Source organism: Moschus berezovskii, chromosome 1, assembly GCF_049115385.1.
Source record: "Moschus berezovskii isolate FMDL1 chromosome 1, NW_MosBer_1.0, whole genome shotgun sequence".
In the NCBI taxonomy this organism is placed as follows: Eukaryota; Metazoa; Chordata; class Mammalia; order Artiodactyla; family Moschidae; genus Moschus; species Moschus berezovskii.
In genome coordinates this window covers 95,959,542-95,986,215 of record NC_142460.1, presented here as the reverse complement: position 1 = coordinate 95,986,215, position 26,674 = coordinate 95,959,542, and positions in this window count along the sequence as shown.

The following is a 26,674-nucleotide window of genomic DNA, read 5'->3' as shown; positions in this document are numbered from 1 at the left end:
GTCGCCAAATGTCACTTCTAGATAGCATTCCTTCTGCCTGGAGTACAAGAGATGTGTTCTGGAAAACACTGGAAAATATGTCTGTCAAGCAACTTGTGGGTTCATTTTAGCTTTATGTCTATAAACTGAAAAATTCTTACCACTCATATTTGGCCTTCATGACTTAAATAATTCCCCCCTATCATTATCAATTTGTTATCTGTCAAAACCTATCATTTCAGTTCTTGTCAAGTGACAGAGGTGATGGCTTTTCTCCTGGAACATTATTCCATGTTCCTTCCTACCAATAGCAGAAGATTATAAAGCAGGAGAGAGGCTTTTCCCGCAAAAATACAATGGGATTTTGCAGAGAACTAGAACAAAAGGTTTTTAAATCCCTAAATGAAGTCAGGAGGGAAAAAATAAGTCATTCTGGTTTTAGTTGCTAACAAAGGCAGAGAAGGAAAAAAAATCATTGCTATATTACTTTCCATTAGCCAAGCTGAGCACAAAGTTAAAAAGGATTTCCTGATACAACTGTATATTACCTTCAATTGCATTATTGGTTTAGAGTATAGCAGAGGGGAAAAATCAAAGATTTCGCCTTTGTTTTCCCTGGAGCCTCAGATGCATCTGATAGTGTATATATCTCTAGGAGCATTATATACCATGGGATGCTCTGTGTTGTTGTCCTAACTAAGGACAGGTAAACCTGCAGAGCTTCAGGTCCTGAGGCAATGCATTTCCCCAGAGAGCTGGAGCACCTTAGCTAAGGGTGGTGCAGACTGGAGACTACCCACAAGTAGAAATGCAGAAAGGTTAGCCCTGAGGGGCAAGGCAAGTCCATGAACCGGGGGAGGGGCAGCGAAGAGATTTGAGGTCTAATATAAGGAAGACGGCCCCTCACTGGGCCATTGATTCCACTTTCTCACTATTCCCACAGGGCATAGTGGCGAAGCACAGTCTATGACAAGGACAGCTACTTACTAACAATATGAACTGGGGTGAATTACTGAAATCCTCTGAACTTCAGTTTCCTCCTCTGTAAGATGAGGATGATAAATTTAAAACATAAAAGAGGTGAGGATAATAAACTTAACCATAAGATTATGAGAAGTATATTGAATGAATGAAGGCAGGTAAAGCACTAAGTACCTGACTTGCCAAAGTTCAATGTTAGAAATACTACAGTCACATCCTTCTATCCTCTAGCTTTGCTGCTTCCAGCTATTAGCAGCTACTAGAAGGTAAGCTCCAAGAGGGCTCAGATTGTATCCTTAAGGTTCATGGTTGTATCTTCAGCTTAGTAGAGTACCTGGCACATGTAGCCACTTCATTTATAATTGCTGAATAAATAAGTGAATTAATAAATAAAAGAATTTCTGACTAGCACTCTTGGACAGCCTGCCTCCATCTCTGTGAGGGTGGGTCATGCAGCCACCAAACACTGGGGCATCCCAAGTTGACAGACTTTGACCTGTGCCTGAGCATTCATGTTACTGACATATGGCTCACATGATGTAGGCAAATGTATTTACTTTTAAAAGGAAATGGCAACCCACTCCAGTATTCTTGCCTGGGAAATTCCATGGACAGAGGAGACTGGTGGGCTATATAGTCCATGGGGTCACAGAGAATTGGACATGACTGAGTGACTAACACTAACTAACTGTAGTCTCCAGCACTTTGGTCCAGGTCTTTTTTGTATGTGTGTGGGACTGTAATGGTATCTCTTTTTTTTACACATAAACATTTTAAAATTCATGGTGCTGGGCCAACAGATTAGTAATATCACTCTGTCCTGTCTCTCATAGAATTTCCCAAAGGAAGCAATTATAGCAGGCACTTCATTTCATCTGGTCTTCTACAGTAGGGTATATCTGTATACAGACAACTCATTATCCTGATACAAATTTTCCACACTGAGACTCAGTCACTCAAAATCTTGTTTAAAGCCCTGCCCCTGGAATTACTATCACATTTTAATGTATCTCTTGTGGAATCTCATTTCATAGGCAAGGAAAAGAGAGAGAAAAGATGGGTGAATAGAAGAAGGCATGTCAGTAGTGGTGCAAATAGCAGGCTTGGGATCGGCAGCTGAACTGGTGGAGGATAATGCAGAAGATCAGAGAGGAACCAGAGAAAGGCAGGAGGTGGGCGGGAAGGCAGCTAGTCACTAACAGGCTCCCACCATGTGCTGTCCATACTTCTTCTTATGGCATGCACCACCTTCTATGCTATTTTCCTTTTCTAAATGTTGTTCCCTACCACTCTACTGTAGATCTGATGACGCAGACCCTGTTTTAGTCTTGCCTATCCTCTGTCATATAGTAATTCTTAATAATTTTGAATGGGTTAGTGAATTAGTAGATGGCAGGATGGATGAATGGCCAGAATATTAGAGAGAAAGGAGAAAAGTAGAGATCATTTAATAAGAGTGATCCAAGTATCTGGTGATCCACACAGTCAAAGGCTCTGGCATAGTCAATGAAGCAGAAATAGATGTTTTTCTGGAACTCTCTTGCTTTCTCCATGATCCAGCAGATGTTGGCAATTTGATCTCTGGTGCCTCTGCCTTTTCTAAAACCTGCTTGAACATTTGGAAGTTCACCATTCTCATATTGCTGAAGCCTGACTTGGAAAATTTTGAGCATGACTTTACTAGCGTGTGAGATGAGTGCAATTGTGCGGTAGTTTGAGCATTCTTTGGCATTGCCTTTCTTTGGGATTGGGATGAAGACTGACCTTTTCCAGTCCTGTGGCCACTGCTGAGTTTTCAAAATTTGCTGGCATATTGAGTACAGCACTTTCACAGCATCATCTTTCAGGATTTGAAATAGCTCAACTGGAATTCCATCACCACCACTAGCTTTGTTAGTAGTGATGCTTTCTAAGGCCCACTTGACTTCACATTCCAAGATGTCTGGCTCTAGGTGAGTGATCACACCATCGTGATTATCTTGACCGTGAAGCTCTTTTTTGTACAGTTCTTCTGTGTATTCTTGCCACCTCTTCTTAATATCTTCTGCTTCTGTTAGGTCCACACCATTTCTGTCCTTTATTGAGCCAATCTTTGCATGAAATGTTCCCTTGGTATCTCTAATTTTCTTGAAGAGATCTCTTGTTTTTCCCATTCTGTTGTTTTCCTCTATTTCTTTGCATTGGTCGCTGAGGAAGGTTTTCTTTTCTCTCCTTGCTATTCTTGGGAACTCTGCATTCAGATGCTTATATCTTTCCTTTTCTCCTTTGCTTTTGGCTTCTCTTCTTTTCATAGCTATTTGTAAGGCCTCCTCAGACAGCCATTTTGCTTTTTTGCATTTCTTTTCCATGGGAATGGTCTTGATCCCTGTCTCCTGTACAATGTCGCGAACCTCCGTCCATAGTTCATCAGGCACTCTATCTATCAGATATAGTCCCTTAAAATTCTGAAACAGATGGAAATACCAGACCACCTGACCTGCCTCTTGAGAAACCTGTATGCAGGTCAGGAAGTTACATTTAGAACTGGACATGGAACAACAGACTGATTCCAAATAGGAAAAAGAATACATCAAGGTTGTATATTGTCACCCTACTTATTTAACTTATATGCAGAGTACATCATGAGGAACACTGGGCTGGAAGAAGCATAAGCTGGAATCCAGATTGCTGGGAGAAATATCAATAACCTCAGATATGCAGATGACCACCCTTATGGCAGAAAGTGAAGAGGAACTAAAACTCCTCTTGATGAAAGGGAAAGAGGAGAGTGAAAAGTTTGGTTTGAAGCTCAACATTCAGAAAACAAAGATCATGGATGGCATCTGGTCCCATCACTTCATGGGAAATAGATGGGGAAACAGTGGAAACAGTGTCAAACTTTATATTTTGGGGCTCCAAAATCACTGCAGATGCTGATTGGGGGCAGGAGGGGAAGGGGACGACAGAGAATGAGATGGCTGGATGGCATCACCGACTCGATGGACATGAGTTTGAGCTAACTCTGGGAGTTGGTAATGGACAGGGAGGCCTGGTGTGCTGTGATTCATGGGGTCACAAAGAGTCAGACACGACTGAGCGACTGAAAAGAACTGATCTACAGCTGAGGAAAATGAGTCCAGAGAGGAGAAAGAGTTTCCAGAGTCACAGTGGATGAATCAGTAGTGGTTAGAAGCTCAATCGGGGTTTTCCTGCACCGCTTCCTTGTTCAAGTTAGAAGACCTGTCTTCCCTCTCTAGGCTGCCTCCCATCTTTCCATAATCTAGTTTCTCCACTCCAAGAAAAACAGTAAAAACAGCAACAACCATATCAGCGGTAACAGAAAGTAACGTTTGATGAGTGCCTGTTATGGACTAGGAACACAGGTAATCAGCTGGGCCACACGGAGTAGTACCAGGGCCAATTAGGAATCAGATAGAAAGAAGTAAGAGGCTTTGTTGTGTTTTTTGTAGGATAGAATGTGTGAATCAGGGGGCTTCCCTGGTGACTCAGGGCTAAAGAATCCACCTACCCAGCAGGAGACATGGGTTTGATCTCCTGGGTCAGGAAGATTCCTTGGAGAAGGAAATGGCAACCAATTCTAGTATTCTTGCCTGGGAAATCCCATGGACAAAGAAGCCTGGTGGGCTACAGTCCATGGAATCACAAAAGAATCAGATATGACTTATACTAAAACAACAACAACAACAAAGGCTGAATCAGGGTAAACAGGCTTCAGTTCAGTTCAGTTCAGTTCAGTTCAGTCGCTCAGTCGTGTCCGACTCTCCGCGACCCCACGAATCACAGCACGCCAGGCCTCCCTGTCCATCACCAACTCCCAGAGTTCACTCAAACTCATGTCCACAGAGTCGGTGATGCTGAACCCTCCCCCCCCACCCCCGTAAACGTCAATCCAACATTTGCTCACACTTTCACAAGTTCCTGGGACTTGGGCAATCCAACATTTGCTCACACTTTCACAAGTTCCTGGGACTTGAGCAACCAAAAGCGCCTTGCGGAAGGAAAAAAGGTTTCGCAAGGAAAGTCCCTGAGCTGCATACCCGTGTGATATGCTAATTATGTAAATTTTGGGCTTTAAAACCTGTCTGTAACTGTTGCTAGGGGTCCTCGGCTCGCTTTTGATGCGGAGGGCCCGTTTGCGCAAACGTTCAATAAAATCCTCTTGCTGATTGCATCTGTCGGCGTGGTGCTTGGGTCCCAGGGTCACCCACCCAGACGTTGGTTTGGGCAAAGGCTGGCCCAACAATGCCATCCAGCCATCTCACTCTCGGTCATCCCCTTCTCCTCCTGCCCCCAACCTTTCACAGGCTTAAAATTGGTTAATTTGAGTAATTGCAGCAGGCTCCAAGATTTAGGGGCTGTCACCAGTTATCTGCTATTTGGCTCTGATAGTTTTAGGTTTGACTTGGCTGAGCCATGGTACCTAGGTATTCAGTCAAACATTATTCTGATGTTTCTGTGACAGTGTTTTTGTTTCGTTTTGTTTTAGATGGGATTAACATTTACATCCATGGACTCTGAGTAAAGCAGATTGCTGTCCATAATGTGGGTGGGCCTTATCAAATCAACTGAAGGCCTGACTAGAACAAAGACTGATCTCCCCTGAGCAAGAAGTATTTCTGCCAGAAGTCTGCCTTTGTACTCACATTGCAACTCTTCCCTGAGTTTCCAGCCTACCAACCTGCCTGCAGATTTTTACCACATCTGTACGACCACAAGAGTCAATTTCTTAAAATAAACTCTCTCCCTCTCTTTCTTCACAATACACACACACACACACACACACACACACACATCCCATTGTTTCTGGCTCAACGAAAGCTTGACTAATTCACTGGACATGGGGTGATTAGGACAGATGGATAGCAGCCAGGAGTGTGAGTGTAAAGGAAGCGGCTGGGGATGTAGGCTCTGGATTGGTTGGTTTGCATTCAAAAAGGACCCTCCCAGGAGAGTGGTTCCTACCTCTAGGAACTGGTTAGGCCTGGGACAGCAGTCCCTTCAGTGTCATCAAGGTTACTTGTGTCAAAACGTCAGAATTTGGAAAATAAAAAGATATGGTTATTACAAGTAAGAAAGAAGAAAACTATGGGAAACTGATGGAATAGACTGGGGGTCATTTATATCTCCAAACAAAAATGCTTCAGTAGCTGTTACTGAGAAGCTTCTGTGATGCATGGAGACCCCTGCTCTCAATACTCTTACTTTTAGCGTTGAATTAATGCCTGGGGAGAAGCAGTGGGAATCCTCAAGCTTACTAAAAGGCTAGCAAAAATATAACATATCTGACCATAGGCTGAGGCTGGTGATTGAAGTAGAGAGAGGCTTGGCCAGGGAAAGCTAAGCTCTTGGAAACTCAGAGCTCAGACCATCTAGAATAGACCCATTTAGAACAGGTCGGGGCAAGGGCAATCGTGGGTGACTCTCTCAGCACTGAGTTCATCCAGACTGAGACCGATTTCTAAATGATCCAGAGGACCTCAGCGCAGCAAAGACAGTTGCAGTAATCCTACCTGTGGTGTTGCCAGGTCATGAATGGTAGAGGTAGAATGAACCAGGTGGATGGGGAGTCTATACAAGCAATGAAAAAGGTGACCACTGTTTTTTTTTAATTGGAGTATAATTGCTTTACGATGTTCTGCTGTACAATGAAGTAAATCAGCTATATGTATATATATATCCCCTCCCTCTTGGACCTCCCTCTCCCCACCCCCTTAAGGCAGCTCACCTCGGTGCTCTGTGGTAACCTAAAAAGTGAGCACTTTTAAAAGGCACTGCCTTTTTCCAATTTATCTACAGATTCCTATAATCTGCCTTTCATATTTCTTGGTATAATCTCTTGTAATAGACGTGGCTAGCTGTTTACCAAATTAATTTTCTCTGGCAATTAACGTTTGTGGACAGAGTTTGACCACATTTTCCAGACTCTTTTACTCATAGGGGTGGTCATATGACTCAGTCAGTGGAATATGAACACAAGTGATGGGTATGGTTTCTAAGCTAAGGCTTTTAAGAAACAGAAGTGCCGCCTCCATGCTCTTTCCCCTTTATGGCTAACTGGGATGGCAACCCCCAGGCCGATCTTATAAATCACAAGTTAAAGAAGGCAGATGCATTGCCAGCATGGGTCCCTGAATGACTTTACAGTTTGAACTGCAGACCAGGAACATCTACCTTGGACTATTAATGTGAACAAAAACCAGATTTTTGGAGCCATTGTTTGTGTTACATCAATTCAATATCATGACCCTACTGTAAGGAAAATGAACATTATTTTCTCTATGTACAAAGGTCAAAGAGACCATTTCCCCCTTTTTCCTCTTAGTATTTTTTTTTTTTTTTGAGATGCACTGAATCTGAGGTTTTGCTCTAACCTTTGGAATAAAGACAAATCTCCATGGGAATTAAGCCCAGGCTACAGTTTTTATAACATAGAGATACGTTCAAAGCCATGGGCCACACAACCTTAGCTTAGGGGCCTCTCATGAGATGAAATGAGACTGTCACAAGCTTCAGCCCTTTTGTCTCTCAAGAAGATAAAAAAGCTTTAATTGCTTTTTCCCACCATTTTGCTGTATAAATTTGACTGAAACTCTGCTCATACTTTGTAGTCACTTTTCTACCTTTTGTGCATATAAATATTTTAATGTTCACTCAATAATAGATCGTGTTCTCTCTCTCCTACATAGAAGGACTGAATTATTGTTGGCAAGATTGGATCATTGGATTATTTCTCCAACACCAATCAGAAACTGATCCCATAAGTGGGACTTTGCTATAACAAAACCCTAAAATATTTAGATCTGACTTAGTGGTCAAGCATCTGCTCAAGAGGAAACAGATATATCACGTTATACAGTGGCAAAATGACAGGTCATATTTTCACCTTCATTGACCTGGAAGCTAGAACAAGTATCTTCTACATTTTCAGTCCTAGGGGAATAGGTTAGAAAACGCAAGAATGTTTTCACGTCTATTGTGTGTTTTAGTGCATTTAGCGAGGTATTATAAAGAAGAAGTGAACCTGTACAAGAATTGGCTGGTTTAAAAGTAGAAATAAAACTTGAGAGAGATGTAGAAATTTAGGTCTGAAAAGTTCACTGCTTCTGGATTCCAAATTGGAAGAAACATAAAGGCTTTGAGCTTTTGAGGTTTGTAAAAACTTACCAATTTAATGAAGAAACTCAGTCCTATAGCACAGATCAGATTAAGATTGCTATCAGTTTGAGAGAATTCAGCATAGGTGAAAAAATAAAGATATACAGCCAGCTGGAGCACAAAGTCCAGGAAGGAACTTTGGGTATGGTCATTGGTCATTGATGGAATGGACAGGGAACACCCAGATCAGAAGCCTAGCGCTTTTGAAGGACGTGAAAGTGAAAGTCGCTCAGTTGTGACTGACTCTTTGCGACCCATGAACTATACAGTTCTTGGAATTCTCCAGGACAGAATACTGGAGTGGGTAGCTGTTCCCTTCTCCAGGGGATCTTCCCAACCCAGGGATCGAACCCAGGTCTTCCACATTGCAGGCAGATTCTTTACCATCTGAGCCACAAGGGAAGCCCTTTTGGAAGAAACACACTGCTAAAAACAAAACAAAACAAAAACTGTAGGGTAAGCTTGGCCTTAAAAATTCTTGGCAGCAAAAATCTTTGAGCCTCCATCTTCCCAGAAGATAGAGATAGGGACCATAGAAAACTATAGACTGGGGAGTTCATCCAAGAAGCAAGATACAAGGTTTATTAAGTATTTTCTCCTCTATAGAATAAGTGTTCTTCATAAGACCCATCCCTCAGAATCCCTTCCTTTCCATGAACCACTGCCTCCTATTTGGCCTTACTTCCTTATCCAGAAAAGAAACTTTCATTTGGTTGCTCTGTCCAGGACTGCCCTTGGGTGGTGGGCTAAGTGTCCAGTGGCAGAAACTTCTTGTCTATATTCCCAAAGTCATGATGCCATAAGCAGAAGAGAGAGAAAGAAACACATATCTCCAAGAGATTCTGGCCTTAGAGATGGTAAGATGGGACTTTGGACTGTCTCATTTTGGGAGGAAGGCAAGTGAAGCTTTGGGGAACAGATGGATAAATAAGATTTTAGGAAGTTATGCTCTATATTTACTCATTCAATTTTCCTTTTCCTCTTCTTCAAATCTTTAGCAAACCTTGAATATTTTTCAAAACTTTCAGAGATGGATTTGTTTTTTATTTAATGTTTTCCCCCAGACAGAGAGAGGTTTTAAGGCAGAGCAAATGGTTAAGATATGACAGTGTTATATGTATATCACATTTATTTGGCTAAATAAGCACAGCATAGTGAAGATACCACTAATACATCAGTCTTTTAAAACAAGCATTATACTTTCATCTTACAATTAAAAATCGCCCCTAAGTCCTGATAGTAGCTTGTTTTACCCATTTTCTGTATCCATGAAGGAGCCCAGCTTGCTCAGTATATACATAGGTTATTATTACTTCTTTTTAACTCTAGGGTATTTCTGTCTTGAGCTGCAGAGCCAAAGAAAGAGACAGTGTTCTCATAGAAAATGCATGCTTTTCTTCCTCCACTGTGGGGATGGGGTGGCCCACAGTTGCACTGGCTTAATCATGCCTGCACCTGGCAATCAATCACTCTTCTGGAGACTGCATCCCATTAGGCATCAGCACAAAAAGGACTCTTGCCAAGCAGAAGCAGGGGCAGAAAATGCAATTCCAGTCTCTGACAGTGATTGAACATAGATTATGCCAAATCTTTGCCTGTTGTCCCTGGATATGAAACAGGCACAGAAAAATTGCCAACTGAGTAGCTCAGCTCATGCTTCCTTTAGAACAAAACACCATGTTTTTTCATTACACAATTTATCCACAAGGGACACAAAAACTAAAGCTATTATGTTTTTCCTAGAAGAGGAATTATGATATGATATGAGAGGTATACTCCAAGTAGAAAGTTCAGTGGCAAAGAACTGACTCTTAATATTTCCAACCATGTGCAAGAATTTTTTAATATTCCTTGCAGATTTAACCCTTTCCTTTTCTACCTAATCCCTCAACTGCCTAACTCATTTTGTTCCCTCCCCAAAACGGTTCATTTAAACTCTGGTCAAACCTAAATAGATCCTTCTTGAAAATCACAACATCACAGAATATTGAGACAGGAAAATTTCATGAATGATTTTTGCTTCATCCCTCGTTTTGAGTACTGAGAAACTAAGCCCAAGAATGATGAAGTGATTTAGCCAGTTTCAAACAGCTAGAGAAATGTCAGCTTCAGGATTGGTTCAGAGTTTTCCTCTTATTTGTAAGTATTTCTCTGTTTACAGTGAGGTTCCTGAATGTTGATAGACATTTTGTCAGCTGAATCCAATAGGTCTTCAACTACAATTCTAAAATTTAACTCTGCTGAAAAGACACTGAAGAGGCAAGTTCAATGCTCTATTTGAGGAGAAAAAATAGTGCTCCTTGGGTTCTTTTATGAATTGCTTCCTTTGTACTCATAGATCTTCATCAAACAAAGATTTGCTGCCTAAGAGTCTGGAGTGAGAAATATTGGCTTGTCCAAAAAAGGCATTTATCCTAGACAGATGAAAGTTATCAACTGTAGAACTGCATATAAACAATAGTTATGTAAAGATGGTTAAAGTTGATAATCAATTATTCAATTAATTAGTTAATTCATTCTTTACTCATTTCATATGTAAATATTTATTGCCTGTGATGTAGGTAAGATAGTGTGGTTCATGAAGAACCCAAAGGTGAATAAGTCCAAGTCTGCCCTGAATGAGCTAATTTCTGGTCACCTAAGAAACACTAATGCTAAAGCTGAAACTGCAATACTTTGGCCACCTCATGCGACGAGTTGACTCACTGGAAAAGACTCTGATGCTGGGAAAGGTTGGGGGCGGGAGGAGAAGGGGACGATGGAGAATGAGATGGCTGGATGGCATCACCGACTCTGTGGACATGAGTTTGAGTGAACTCCGGGAGTTGGTGATGGACAGGGAGGCCTGGCGTGCTGTGATTCATGGGGTCGTGGAGAGTCAGACACGACTGAGCGACTGAACTGAACTGAACTGAAGAAACACTAAGAAATGGATTTTCAGCAGAGTATTTTGATTCTGTAGGAATGGAGAGAAGCAAGATGTTTCTGGAGGAAAAGTTTATCTAATACAATTTCCCTATATATCCATTTTTAAAAGTAGCGTTTATTGACATACGATTGGCATACAATAAACCTCATATATTTAAAGGGAACAATTTAATATGTTTTCACAAATGTAAACATCCATGAAAGTCAAGTCAAAATGATAACATCCACAACACTGTAGTTTGCTACTGCCCTTCGTAATCCCCTCCTCTCACTCATTTTTGACGTTATAACCCAGCCCCCAAGAAAACAAGGAATGCTCTCTGTCATTATAAATTAGGTGCAGTCTCTATAATTTATGTAAATAGGATCAACAGACTCTCTTTTGTTTAGCTTTTGTCACAGCATAATTATCTTGAGATCCATTTACACTGTTGTGTGTATCAACAGTTTGCTTCTTTTTATTGCTAAGTAATATTCCACTGAATACATATAAATATATATGTAAAATATAGTAAATGTGTGCATGTGTGTGTGCTGTCATTTCAGTTGTGTCCTACTTTTTGTGACCCTATGGACTGATCCTGCCAAGCCCCTTTGTTCATGGGATTCTCCAGGCAAGAATACTGGAACGGGTTGCCATGGCCTCCTCCAGAGGATCTTCCCAAGCCAGGGATCGAACCCGAATAAATGTATAAATATATAAAAATAAATATATAGTACAAATACTTATATAATATATATAGACAGTATAAATATTATCTATAAATATATTTATAATATAAATAAATATTATATGTATATGTACATACTTTATTCAGTTAATATATATGTATATATCACAATTTGTTTATCCATTTATCTGTCATTGGAAGTTTGGGTTGCTTCCAATTTCTGACTGTTACAAATAAAGCTATAAATATTCACGTGCAAGTCTTTATTTATGCAGACATATGCTTTCATTTACCTTGAGTAAATAGCAGGGAGTGGAACAGCAGCGTCACGTGATCTGTGAATGCTTAACTTTTGAAGAAGCTGCTAAAGTCTTCCGTGATGGTTGCATGATTTTGCATTCTTACCAGCAATGTATGAGAGTTCTAGTTGCTCCATGTCCTTGACAATATTTGGTATAGTAAATATTTTTAATTTTGGTCATTCCAAAAGTATCTTTCTATATCCACATATATACTGATTTACAGAGAGGCTGGTAGCCTCTTTGGAAAAAACCTTGAACTCCACCTATCATTTCCATTCAGACTTATATATGGAATGAGACAAAATGCAGCCCTGGAAAAAAATGTATCATAAAGGAAAAAAGAGTGTGTCAGCGGGAATCAGACTCAGGAATGGAGCCAGAGAAGACTTTCAGTCCCGGAGACAGTGTGGTGGTGAGGAAACGCATCTTGAGCCAATTTGCAGGCCTTACACAAGACACACATGCATGCACGACAGTTGTTCCTTCCCTGAAGTCTGAAGTACTCGAAGTGTGGGAGCCACCTTGCTAAGGGGCTTTTTCACCCACAAGTCACACAGAATGTGTGTCATCCTTTACACTTTATAAGGGTGATGGTAGGGATCTCTTAAATCAAATTGTTCCCTATCCATCAACAATGGACATGGCAGCTTCCCAGCTCCACTGGGTCTCCTATGATGGCAGTGGCATTGGTGGGGGCAGAATTTCAAATCCAAGTAACACCTCTGAGTAACTGTGGGGCTCAGGTTGACTGAGGGGATGATTTCTAATCAGAACTTGATTAAAGAAATATGACAATAGCCTTGAGGATAATTGAGAAGAAACTGTGATTTTACTGTTGCATTTCTAAAATAATCAAGCAGAGAATCAGAGTCATTTATCTGATCAATAGATCACATCAGAATAGAATAGATGGTAGAATAGATGGAACTACGCTTACCAATTGCAGAAGCCTGAGACTCTCAGGTAACACACTTATGTAGCCACTAAGTCAGAGAGAATTTAAAAGAGACATAATAGATGGGTGAGGTCCTCCCTGATGGCTCAGCAGTAAAGAATCCACCTGCTAACGTAGCAGATGTGGGTTCGATCCCTAGTTTGGGAAGAGCCCCTGGAGAAGGAAATGGCAACTCACTCCAGTATTCTTGCCTGGGAAATCCCATGGACAGAGAAACCTGGTTGGCTACAGTCCATGGGATCACAAAGAGTTGAACACAACTGAGCAACTAAACAACCACAAGAAATCGATAATGACAGTGGATATTTATTGAGAACTTAATGATGTATCAGGTAGTATTCAGAGTGCTTTAAATGGATAAACTCATTAAATCTTGTAGCACAAGGCTTTCATGTTGTAGGTTGCAAAGCCAATAAAAAGAAGTCAAAGCATCTTCATAGAAAATGTGTGGGTTTTTTCTTAAGCTATAGGGATGTAGTAATATAGATTCATTTGCTTTATCATAACTGTACCTAGAGATGCTGTCAAAAATATTATTCCCATTTTTAGAGGTGAGGAAACTAAGCCCCAGTGAGCTTAAAATAATTGCCCAAGGTTATATAGCTTAGAAGTGGAAGGATCAAGATTAGAATCGAGACAGTCTGGCTCCACAGTCCATGTTTTTAATCACTCTGCTGTGTTGATATAGTTCAGTTCAGTTCAGTCGCTCAGTCGTGTCCAACTCTTTGCGACCCCATGAATCACAGCACGCCAGGCCTCCCTGTCCATCACCAACTCCCGGAGTTCACTCAAACTCATGTCCATCGAGTCGGTGATGCCATCCAGAGATGCAAAATGTTCCTGATTTCAGAGAAATGTAGCATTAGCTTTTACTGAGGGAATTGGAGGGGCTTCATGCACAATACAGTATTTTAAATTACATCTTTGCATAATTATGAAAGTAGAGAATGGGAGGTTTATAACTGTTAGGACAGGATGGAGAGCATTTCTGCCTGATATCAAATTATGCCAATTGGATACATTTTTTTTCACTCTAAAATTGAGTGGAGTCAGCTTATATCAAATATAGCTGGACTGATTTATTAAGGATACATACATATTTTATTAACTTTTATATAATGTGACATATTTAAATATTATCTTCATGTCTTCTGACCACTTGGAGTCTTTTTTTTTTGTCATTAGTCAAATTAAATAAGTAAAAGCAAAGTACATTCTATAGATCATAGTAAATACAAAATATAAAATAATTCAATGTACTAGATCAAGGTATTTTTCCATTACATTATTATGTCACTCTGACCACTTGGAGTCTTTTTTTTTTGTCATTAGTCAAATTAAATAAGTAAAAGCAAAGTACATTCTATAGATCATAGTAAATACAAAATATAAAATAATTCAATGTACTAGATCAAGGTATTTTTCCATTACATTATTATGTCACTCAGAGTCTTTCAATGTGGTGGGCTAGACAAGGCTGTGGTCCATGTGATCAGTTTGATTAGTTTTCTGTGATTGTGGTTTTCATTCTGTCTGCCCACTGATGGATAATGGTAAGAGGCTTATGGAAGATTCCTGATGGTAGAGACTGACTGAAGGGGAAACTGAGTCTTGTTCTGATGCACAAGACCATGTTCAGTAAATTTTTAATCCAATTTTCTGTTGATGGGCAGGGCTGTGTTCTCTCCCTGTTGCTTGACCTGAGGCCAAACTATGGTGGAGGTAATGAAGATAATGGCAACCTCCTTCAAAAAGGTCTGATGCATGGACTGCTGACCTCAGTGCCCCCAACCCTGCAGCAGGCCACCACCGACCCACACCTCTGCTGGAGACTCCTGGACACTCATGGGCATTTCTGGGTCAGTTCCTTGTGGGATCACTGCTCCTTTCTCCTGGGTCCTGGTGCTCACAAGATACCTAGGGAACATTTAATGCAAAGATGGGCTCAATAAAGGACAGAAATGATATGAACCTAACAGAAGCAGAAGATATTAAGAAGAGGTGGCAAGAATACACAGAACTATACAAGAAAGATCTTCATGACTCACATAACCACAATGGTGTGATCACTCACCTAGAGCCAGACATCATGGAATGTGAAGTCAAGTGGGTCTTAGGAAGCATCACTACAAACAAAGCTAGTGGAGGTGATGGAATTCCAGTTGAGCCATTTCAAATCCTGAAAGATGATGCTGTGAAAGTACTGCACTCAATATGCCAGCAAATTTGGAAAACTCAGCAGTGGCCACAGGACTGGAAAAGGTCAGTTTTCATTCCAATCCCAAAGAAAGGCAATGCCAAAGAATGCTCAAACTACCGCACAATTGCACTCATCTCACACGCTACCATGGAGAAGGAAATGGCAACCCACTCCAGTGTTCTTGCCTGGAGAATCCCAGGGAAGGGGGAGCCTGGTGGGCTTCCATCTATGGGGTCACACAGAGTCGGACACTACTGAAGTGACTTAGCAACAGCAGCAGCAGCAGCACACACTACCAAAGTCATGCTCAAAATTCTCCAAGCTAGGCTTCAGCAACACGTGAAACATGAACTTCCAGATGTTCAAGCTGGATTTAGAAAAGGCAGAAGAACCAGAGATCAAATTTCCAGCATCTGTTGGATCATCAAAAAAGCAAGAGAATTCCAGAAAAACATCTATTTCTGCTTTCTTGACTATGCCAAAGCCTTTGACTGTGTGGATCACAATAAACTGTGGAAAATTCTTCAAGAAATGGGAATACTAGACCACCTGACCAACCTCTTGAGAAACCTGTACGCAGGTCAGGAAGCAACAGTTAGAACTGGACATAGAACAGCAGACTGGTTCCAAATAGGAAAAGGAGTACCTCAAGGCTGTATATTGTCACCCTGCTTATTTAAATTATATGCAGAGTACATCATGCAGAATGCCGGGCTGGATGAACACAAGCTGGAATCAAGATTGCCGGGAGAAATATCAATAACCTCAGATACACAGATGACACCACCCTTATGGCAGAAAGCAGAGAAGAACTAAAGAGCGTCTTGATGAAAGTGAAAGAGGAGAGTGAAAAAGTTGGCTTATAACTCAACATTTGAAAAACAAAGATCATGGCATCCGGTCCTGTCACTTCTTGGCAAATAGATGGGGAAATAATGGAAACAGTGAGAGATTTTATTTTTTGCGGGCTCCAAAATCACTGCAGATGGTGACTGCAGCCATTAAATTAAAAGATGTTTGCTCCTTGGAAGAAAAACCATGGCCAACATAAAGAGCATATTAAAAAGGAGAGTCAAAGCTAGTCAAAGCTATGGTTTTTCCAGTAGTTATGTATGGATGTGAGAGTTGGACTATAAAGACAACTGAGTGCAGAGAATTGATGCTTTTGAACTGTGCTGTTGCAAAAAGACTCTTGAGAGTCCCTTAGACTGCAAGGAGATCCAACCAGTCAAATCTAAAGGAAATCAGTCCTTAATACTCACTGGAGTATTAAGTGAGTATTCAGTATATGATGCTGAAGCTGAAACTCCAATACTTTGACCATCTGATGGGAAGAACTGACTCATTTAAACACCCTGATGCTGGAAAAGACTGAAGGCAGGAGGAGAAAGGGACAACAGTGGATGAGATGGTTGGATAGCATCACTGACATGGTGGACATGAGTTTGAGTAGGCTCCAGAAGTTGGTGATGGAGAGGGAAGCCTGGCGTGCTCCAGTCCATGGGGTCGCAAAGAGTGGGACACAACTGAGTGACTGAACTGAACGGAACTGAACTGAATGTGATGGGGGAGAGCATGTGCTAGGAAGTGGAACTACGTGTGCTGGTCCAGTTCCTGGCACTATCAACTTTTTAGCAGAGTGGGCTTAGATAAGTTGTCAATCTCTTATCACAACTGCAAGGAGTTTGAGATGTTTCCCCACTTGCCATCCAAAAAGTCAGCCCTGTCACAGTTTCATGGATACTGGAAGAAGATATGAGACTTTTGAGTCAGCGACAAAGAACTTGATTACTCATGGCAACAGCAGTGGCTAAAGTGCCAGCATTTGTGCCAGTCCCCTCAGCCCCAGTTGTTACAGGACAATAAAAAGAGAGTAAGAGATGCCTATACATGCCATGGATTGTGTCCACAAGAGAGGAACCTCAAGTGTACGGAACCTGAATCTTTTATAGTGGGCAGTAAGCTTGCCTGAACTTTGTTCTGAAAGATCTGTCTTTATTACACAGGACAATCAATAAACTTGCCCTTTGCACCTGAGGGAGATGTTATCTCTATTTCCCCAGCCTGTTTGCTATACAACCTTTCCTGAATAGATAGTCTGGAAAAAACCCGCCAGTGCCTCTGCTCACAAGTACAAAAACACAAGAGACTCGTGGAGGATTGTCTCCCAACTTTTGTAGGTGCACAGTTTATTCATCTAGGAAAGAGGCTTAATTATCCATCTTCACAGAGCTGCTGGGATGCTATATTTGAAAAGAACATAGATTATACCTACATTTTAAACATTCAGAGCTAGTTGTTGTAGTTCTTGTTGTTGCTATTATTAATTATTATTATTCCCTACATCCTTCCAAAAAGAAAAAGAACGTGTGTACAATCTCAATTAACATCAGAAAGCCCTGCACATGATTACTGCGGTTTGCATATTATCCATTATTCTAAACTCCTTCTCCTGGTACAATTCTCTAATTTTTAATATCTGTTTTTCAGATTCTCCAGTTCTCTCTGATTTGTTCCTAAAATGTGACCATAGTCTCATCTCCTTTACCCCACCACAAGAACAAATAGAATATTCTTCCATTTCCACTGAAGTTTCCACTGAAGTAAACCTTCAGTTCAGTTCAGTCGCTCAGTCATGTCCGACTCTTTGCAAGCCCATGAATCACAGCATGCCAGGCCTCCCTGTCCATCATGTCAGTATCCTATCATTTTGCCTTTTGATACTGTTCATGGGGTTCTCAAGGCAAGTATACTGAAGTGGTTTGCCATTCTCTTCTCCAGTGGACCACATTCTGTCAGACCTGTCCACCATGACCCGTCCATCTTGGGTGGCCCCACACAGCATGGCTTAGTTTCATTGAGTTAAACAGGGCTGTGGTCCATGTGATCAGATCAACCAGTTTTCTGTGATAGGAATTCTAATTGTTGCTATTTTTTGGTGAAAAAATGTGGCTGTACAAATACCTAAAAAAACCCAATTCAACTGTGACATATTTTGGTAAGTTACATATAAATAATGTACGCTAATCATGCGGTTACCAATTGATCTTAGCCTTTTCTTTAATCATTAGATTCAGATGATGCAATTTGTGAATGAATACATTCCAGGAAAATGTTTGTGAGTTGCTCACCATTTAAATCTGCATCATTCTATCTACTTCAAGTCAAATTCATCCAAGTGCTAAGAAGTAAACCTTACTCACTGGAAAACCATTCAAGTTTAGAAAAATGTAACATCCTCTCTTCTTGACAACTGAATGCTTTCCTGTTCACCTCCTCATAAAAGATGCCAATATTTATAAAATAGAAGCATTTATTTTGGCACATTAAGGTCATTTGACTTTCTTCATATGTATTTTCATACTACCTTCTCTTTTGAATATTGAGATAAATTAATTTTCCTACTGTTCAAAAGCAATCAAAGCAAAACTTTTTATATCTGCACTTTAATGAGCTTTGCTTTAATGATTAATTTAATGTGAAGTTAGTCAACACTTAGACATTACAAAAATAGAAAATATTTATTCAAATGCCTGAGTTGGGGTTCAGTGATAGTTACATATAGCAAAATCATGTTTCAGCTTTTTTAACAGGAACTTTTGGGATTCCCTGGTGGCTCAGCAGTAGAGAATCTGTCTGCAATACAGGAGACAATGTAAGAGATACAGGTTTGATGCCTTGGTCAGGAAAGTCCCCTGGAAGAGGGCATGGTAACCCACTCTGGAATTCTGGCCCAGAGAATCCCATGGACAGAGGAGCCTGGTGGGCTACAGTCCATAGAATCGCAAAGAGTCAGACGTGACAGAAGCAACTTGAGCACACGTGCACCACAGGAACTTTCAATTAAGGTTTCATTTCGTTTTGGAGAATCAGAAGCGCGAAGGAGGGAGTTACGATCAAGCAAGACAGAGCAGAGTCATTTAACTCCACGCTGTGGAACAATTTGAGATAAATTCAGGTAAAACACAGCAGAGACCAAGCAGAAGAGGGGCACAGAGAAGTTAAGCACCTGACGGTGGTGGAGGTGATAACGATGGTGGGTCTTGTGATGATGGGAGCTGCTAGTTTTTGGTTATTTTCTTACTGTGGCTACTCACCTTGCTGAGCATTTTACTTGTTGAAGGGCTTGCTACATTCATTAGGCTCTAAGATTCTTGCATTCAAGTCAACGGGTGGAAATGTAATAGACAAAAGGTGAATATAATTTAAAAACAGAATTGGAATTTGTGGAAAGAAACAATGTTTGCCCTTAGGACCATTTCTAGGAGCTTTACTTTTCAAAATATACTTTTCACAATTGTCACTGGGGTCACCGGGGTCATTGGACACAGGAAGTTGGTCTCCTCAGAGCACTTTCAATGGATACGTTTCACAATGTGCTGAAATGCCTTGGGTTTTATAAATTTTGTGATTTATCCTAGACCCTGACAAATTCCAGCTGGACTTTTTGGCCTGTAGTAATCAATTCACACAACCAGGCTCAATGTGGGTGGTTTAGAAGATTTATTACAATAGTATAGAAAGTATATCTGATGTACAATCTAAGGAAGGACAAACCTCCCACCGTGTGCCTGTCTTCTGGAGCACTGAAGAGGAAAGATGGTTCCTCTCTGTTGGATTCAAATCCAATATCTCTTGGCTGGTTTATTTTAATTAGAACTAGGAAAAGAAGTGAACCTACAGATTTCATTTTAATCAATAAATTCAGTTTTTTTCTAAAATATCTTTTTCCAAATTTTATTAAAAACCAAGGAAAGAGAATGGAATTAATCATATAAGTTCTTTGTATAGTTGGAGTGTTAATCTAGAGTGTTATGTCTGTAGGACAGAGACAAACTCAGAAAGTTTCCAAGTAATCTTTAACAGTTAGGATTACTTCTGATTTTGTATGAAAGGAAAACCAACATAACCGGAAGCACTCAGGGTTTAGTCTTCTAATAGAAAAGGAAGTAGAATAGGCTCTTCTGTATTGACATGAATAATTAGAAAGTCAGAGTCCTTCTTTCTCTCTGCCTTTGGCTTCACCTTGAAGGCATTCATGGTCCAACACAACCACTGGAGAGCTCACCGTGTCTGCAGCTCACGCAACAGAAAAGAAGAAGCAGGATGGAAGAAGGTGCAAGTCCTAGCTGTGTTAACTCCCTTTTATGGAAAAATCACAAAATTACTCCATAGTAATGCTTCCATTACCACCTCCCTGCTCAGAACATCATTATACATGCGTTAGAGGAGTCTGATAGTTATAAGCTGTAGATGGACACATTGCAAGTTCATATAAAAGTGGGATTCTTTATTGAACAAGAAGTAGAGAAATTTTTGGATAGGCAAGTAGCCATTGGACAGCAATCTAAAAAAATAAGCATCCAGGTGCTTCCTTTCACCTCGATTTATTGAAGTTGACTGTACAGAGAAACCAAACAGAGTAAATGAACACCTGACACTTCTACCCAAATAATTCTCAATAATCCTCATGGAAATTCTAGCTGCTAGTGGACCTCACACAGACCAGGACCTGACTGAGAGTTAAACATCCAGGCTAGAGAATGGGTTTGAATCCTTGCACTACACTCTCTGAGTATATGACTTCATTTTCTTCAACTACAAAATAGGACTGTCAGGGAACTCTGCCTCAAAGGACTGTGGGTTAAGAGATTCCAGGACAAGCCCAGAGGATTGTGCCTGGTACACACTGATCGCACTATTAGCTACTCTCCCCAGAGAATTCTATTAGCTATTCCTTTAACAATTCTCTACAGCAACTTTCCTTATCACTTATCCCACATGACTTTTCATGACTCTAATCAAAATAGATTTATAGTCCTATTCTCAGTAGAATAAGACTTTATGTCCTATTCTATGTCTAATGACATGGAACCACCTCATTACTCAAGAAATAGCATCAGAAATGTCTGCACAGATTAGTCAGTCACCTCTCTGATGGGTGCACAGGTATTTTTAGGATGTGGCATTTCTTTGGACTCTAGTCTCCTGTGGCTAAACTGAGTCTGCACATGTGGTCTTACATATAAATGGTGCTTCTGGTGACAACTGGCTAATGTGCTTTGAATGGGGACCGCCTAGCAAAGGTCCTGGGTTATGGTGGTAGAGGTTGGTCTTTTACCTGAATCACAGAATACATCTCAGGCATTGTATTTATTTATTTATATTTATATGTTTTAAGGTTTTTTTAATTTAACACAATGTTAAAAGTATACCAGATGGCTAATTATAGCTTCCAGAAACAAAAGACCACACCTAAGTTTATTCCAGTTGCCTCATAAGGAATATTATGATAAAATCATGGTTCCATAAACTTGACAACAAAACAGTGAAATAAACTTTAAATTCAAATTTTGGTTTATTTAAAGTCTCATGCCACTTTGCTTCCCAGTAAACAACACAAAATTCTTGCTTTGCAATCACTGAAAAACCCAGAATTATCTAACATACTCTTCATCTTCAGGTTTCCTTCACAATGCCTTCTTACTCATTACTTTAGGTGTTTTTTTTTTCCTCAAGTTGAATATCTATAACCACATTCCTCAATCAAAAAATCATATATTACTTGCTACAATAGTGAAAAATCAGAAAGGTCTAAATTTTCAACAATGGAATATTGCTTAAAAATTATGAACAGCTAAATAAAGGACCTCTGTACAGCCATTAAAAAATCATGATCCTACACTTAATGTATCATCCAATCATTCCACTCCTAGTTATTTACCCAAGAAAAAAGAAAGCATATACGAAGACTTGTACATGAATGTTCACAGAAGCTTTATTTTTAATAGCCCCAAACTGGAAACAACCCAAACATCCATCAACAGGTGGATGGATAAAGAAGTTGTTGGCTATCTTATCAGGCATTGTATTCAGTTTGACCTTCTTGCAGAAATTCCTGTATTTTAGACATTGTACTTGATTTTCCTAAAGAACACCATTGTGGAAAATCAGACCACCAGGGCTAAAGTGTAAATAATACTGTATTACTACCCACTATTCCTCTGATGGGGAAGCCTTGGTAGCTCAGCTGTAAAGAACCTACCTGCAGTGCACCAGAATGCCTGCAATGAAAGAGACTTGGCTTTGATCCCTGGGTGGGAAAGATCCCCTAGAGAAGAAAATGGCAGCCCACTTCAATATTCTTGCCTAGGAAATTCCATTGACAGAGCAGACTGGTGGGCTACAGTCTATGGAGTTGCAAGAGTCAAACATGAACGACTTGGCAACTAAACCACCACCATCCCTCTGATGAGTTTCAGTTCAGTTCAGTTCAGTCACTCAGTCGTGTCCGACTCTTTGCGACCCTATGAATCGCAGCACGCCAGGCCTCCCTGTCCATCACCAACTCCTGGATTTCACCCGAACTCACATGCATCAAGTTGGTGATGCCATCCAACCATCTTATCCTCTGTTGTCCCCTTCTCTTCCTGCCCCCAATCCCTCCTAGCATCAGGGTCTTTTCCAATGAGTCAACTCTTCGTATGAGGTGGGCAAAGTATTGAAGTTTCAGCCTCAGCATCAGTCCTTCCAATGAACACCCAGGACTGATCTCCTTTAGGATGGACTGGTTGGATCTCCTTGCAGTCCAAGGGACTCTCAAGAGTCTTCTCCAACACTACAGTTCAAAAGCATCAATTCTTTGGCACTCAGCTTTCTTCACAGTCCAACTCTCACATCCATACATGACCAATGGAAAAACCATAGCCTTGACTAGATGGACCTTTGTTGGCAAAGTAATATCTCTGCTTTTTAATATGCTATCTGATGAGTTTACTATTTTGTAAAAGGATTTCTAATTCTTTACATTCTCTAAACTTCATAGGAATCCAGCAGGGTCAGTCGAGTGGGGAAAGGATCCTTTTTCTTGTTTTGAACACAAGGAAACAGAGACACAGCTCTCAGTGTCATACATGAAGTTATATGCATTTCAAGCTGCAGAGCCAAGACCAGAATTCAGGCCTTCTGACTACAAGCTGGTGCCTTTTCAGTTCCGCCAGAAAGCAAATCAGCAGGGAGGATGCCGAACAGCTTCTAGTTGTCAGAAAGCCGAGTTTGCCAGCAGTTTCTGGAATGGTAGTGATGACAGCAGGTGAGACAGGGCAGCTGTTTTTATCAGGTTGTAATTCTGTGTTAGCAGCTTCCACAGAACATCCTTCATTTACCCTGGAGGAGTTAGTGAGAGTCACCTTACTTTCATTGGCATCCGAGGTTTTCCTGCTATGTGGTACTGGAGCAATGGGAACTGACACTGTGATTAACAAAATGAATCCCTGGGGAGAAGCGCCAAATGATGGTAGAGAGATAGAACATAAAACAAAGACAAGCTCCTTCATATTTTCATCCTGCTAAAATTAATTTAACCACTATTCATACGTCTGCAGTCCTGAGTTAGGTATTAGGAACAAAATATGAATAATAAACTACAAAACTATCAATAGTTTTGATTCTGAGGTGTTCACAATCAACTGAGAAAGAGATCGAAGCACCTCTGACAAGTACTGTCTTAGAAAGTTATACAGAAATTGTAAGAAGAGGGACAGGCTGCTTCATTTTTGGTGTAGTAATATTTAAACTACCCCTTGAGATATGAGGAGCTTTTATCACTGAAACAGAAGTCATAAAGGCATAATGGATGAGGAGACAAGATGACAAGTGTCATGGTCAGGGAATTCTAAGTGGGTCATTGTGGCTAAAACATATGGTGTAGGGACTGGGGCTGGAGGGGTGGCAGAGGGAAGTAGAGGTGAGAGATGAAGTCTGAAAGGTATAATGGAATCTGACATCAAGAAGTGAAGGGCTGGGGAATTTACATTTTATCTCACAGGTGGAAGAGAAAGGTTTAATCAGGAGAGTGACATAATCAGAGCTGCCTTAGAAACAATTCTGGTTCACAATGAAGGTTAAACCCAGAAAAGTGATGCTAGGCAGGCATGAAAATGTAACCCAGTAAAGCAATGGATGTTTCCTGGATAGGATAGATGTTTTTGTATGTTTTTCCCCTTAAATTTGCTTCTACTATTTTATGTATTTGCTTCCCCAGTAGTTTACAGGCATTCTGGAGACATCAGTGCTGTTTCCAACTAGTTTAGGAGTCATAGCCAATGGTCAACATGAATATTCATGACAGACCATACTACCATTTAACATGAGTCATTAAAGATGTGTTTAAATAGTCCTGAGGTCCAGGAGTCTCAGGCAGAGGCATGGGCTGGTGGTGACCTGCTGCTGGGCTGGGGGCACTGAGTGCAGCCGTGCATACATAAGGCCTTTAGAAGGAGGTCCCCGTAATCTTCATCACCTCCACCGTAGTTTGAGGTGAAGTCGCTCAGTCGTGTCTGACTCTGCGACCCTGTGGACTGTAGCCTACCAGGCTTCTCCGTCCACGGGATTCTCCAGGCAAGAATACTGGAGTGGGTTACCATTTACTTCTCCAGGGGATCTTCCCGACCCAGGGATAGAACCCAGGTCTCCCTCATTGGAGGCAGACGCTTTAACCTCTGAGCCACCATAGTTTGGCCTCAGGTAAATAACAGGGAGGGAACACAGCCCCACCTATCAACAGAAAATTGGATTAAAGATTTACTGAACATGGCCCCGCCCATCAAAACAGGACCCAATTTTCCCCTCAGTCAGTCTCTCCCATCAGGAAGCTTCCATAAGCCTCTTACCCTTCTCCATCAGAGGGCAGACAGACTGAAAGCCACAGTCATGGAAAACTAACCAATCTGATCACATGGACCACAGCCTTGTCTAACTCAATGAAACTATAAGCCATGCAGTGTAGTGCCACCCAAGATAGACGGGTCATGGTGTAGAGTTCTGACAAGATGTGGTCCACTAGAGAAGGGAATGGCAAACCAGTATTCTTGCCTTGAGAACCCCATGAACAGTATGAAAAGGCAAAAGATAGGACACTGAAAGATGAACTCCCCAGGTTGGTGGGTGCCCAATATGCTACTAGAGATCAGTGGAGAAATAACTCCAGAAAGAAAGAAGAGATGGAACCAAAGCAAAAACAATACCCAGTTGTGGATGTGACTGGTGATGGAAGTAAAGTCCGATGCTGTAAGAGCAATATTGCATAGGAACCTGGAATGTTAGGTCCATGAATCAAGGCAAATTGGAAGTGATCAAACAGGAGATGGCAAGCGTGAACAATGACATTTTAGCAATCAGTGAACTAAAATGGACTGGAATGGGTGTGTTTAACTCAGATGACCAAAATATCTACTACCATGGGCAAGAATCGCTTAGAAGAAATGCAGTAGCCATCATAGTCAACAAAAGAGTCCAAAAGGCAGTACTTGGATGGAATCTCAAAAATGACAGAATGATCTCTGTTCGTTTCCAAGACAAACCACTCACTATCATGGTAATCCAAGTCTATGCCCAGACCAGTAATACTGAAGAAGCTGAACTTGAACAGTCCTATGAAGGCCTACAAGACCTTCTAGAACTAACACCCCCAAAAGATGTCCTTTTCATTATAGGGGACTGGAATGCAAAAGTAGGGAGTCAAGAAACACCTGAAATAACAGGCAAATTTGGCCTTGGAGTAAAGAATGAAGCAGGGCAAAGTCTAATAGAGTTTTGTCAAGAGAATGCACTGGTCACAGAAAACACCCTCTTTCAACAATACAAGAGAACACTCTACACATTAACATCACCAAATGGTCAATACGAAAAACAGATTATATTCTTTGCAGTCAAAGATACAGTCAACAAAAACAAGACTGGGAGCTGACTGTGGCACAGACCATGAACTCCTTATTGTCAAACTCAGACTTAAATTGAAGAAAGTTGGGAAAACCACTAGATCATTCAGGTATGACCTAAATCAAATCCCTTATGATTATACAGTGGAAGTGAGAAATATATTCAAGGAATTAGACCTTATACACAGAGTGCCTGAAGAACAATGGACTGAGGTTTGTGATATTGTACATGAGGCAGGGATCAAGATCATCAAGGGAAAAAAATGCAAAAAAGGAAAATGTTTGTCTGAGGAGGGCTTATAAATAGCTGTGAATAGAAGAGAAGTGAAAGGCAAAGGAGAAAAGGAAAGATATACCCATTTGAATGCAGAATTCCAAAGAATAGCAAGAAGAGATAAGAAAGACTTCCTCAGTGATCAGTGCAAAGAAATAGAGGAAAAGAATAGAATGGGAAAGTCTAGAGATCTCTTCAAGAAAATTAGAGATGCCAAAGGAACATTTCATCCAAAGATGGGCACCATAAAGGACAGAAATTGTATGGACCTAACAGAAGCAGATGGAGAAGGCAATAGCACCCCACTCCAGTACTCTTGCCTGGAAAATCCCATGGACAGAGGAGCCTGGTAGGCTGCAGTCCATAGGGTCACTAACAGTAGGACACGACTGAGCGACTTCACTTTCACTTTTCATTTTCATGCATTGGAGAAGGAAATGGCAACCCACTCCAGTGTTCTTGCCTGGAGAATCCCAGAGACAGGGGAGCCTGAGTGGGTTGCTGTCTATGG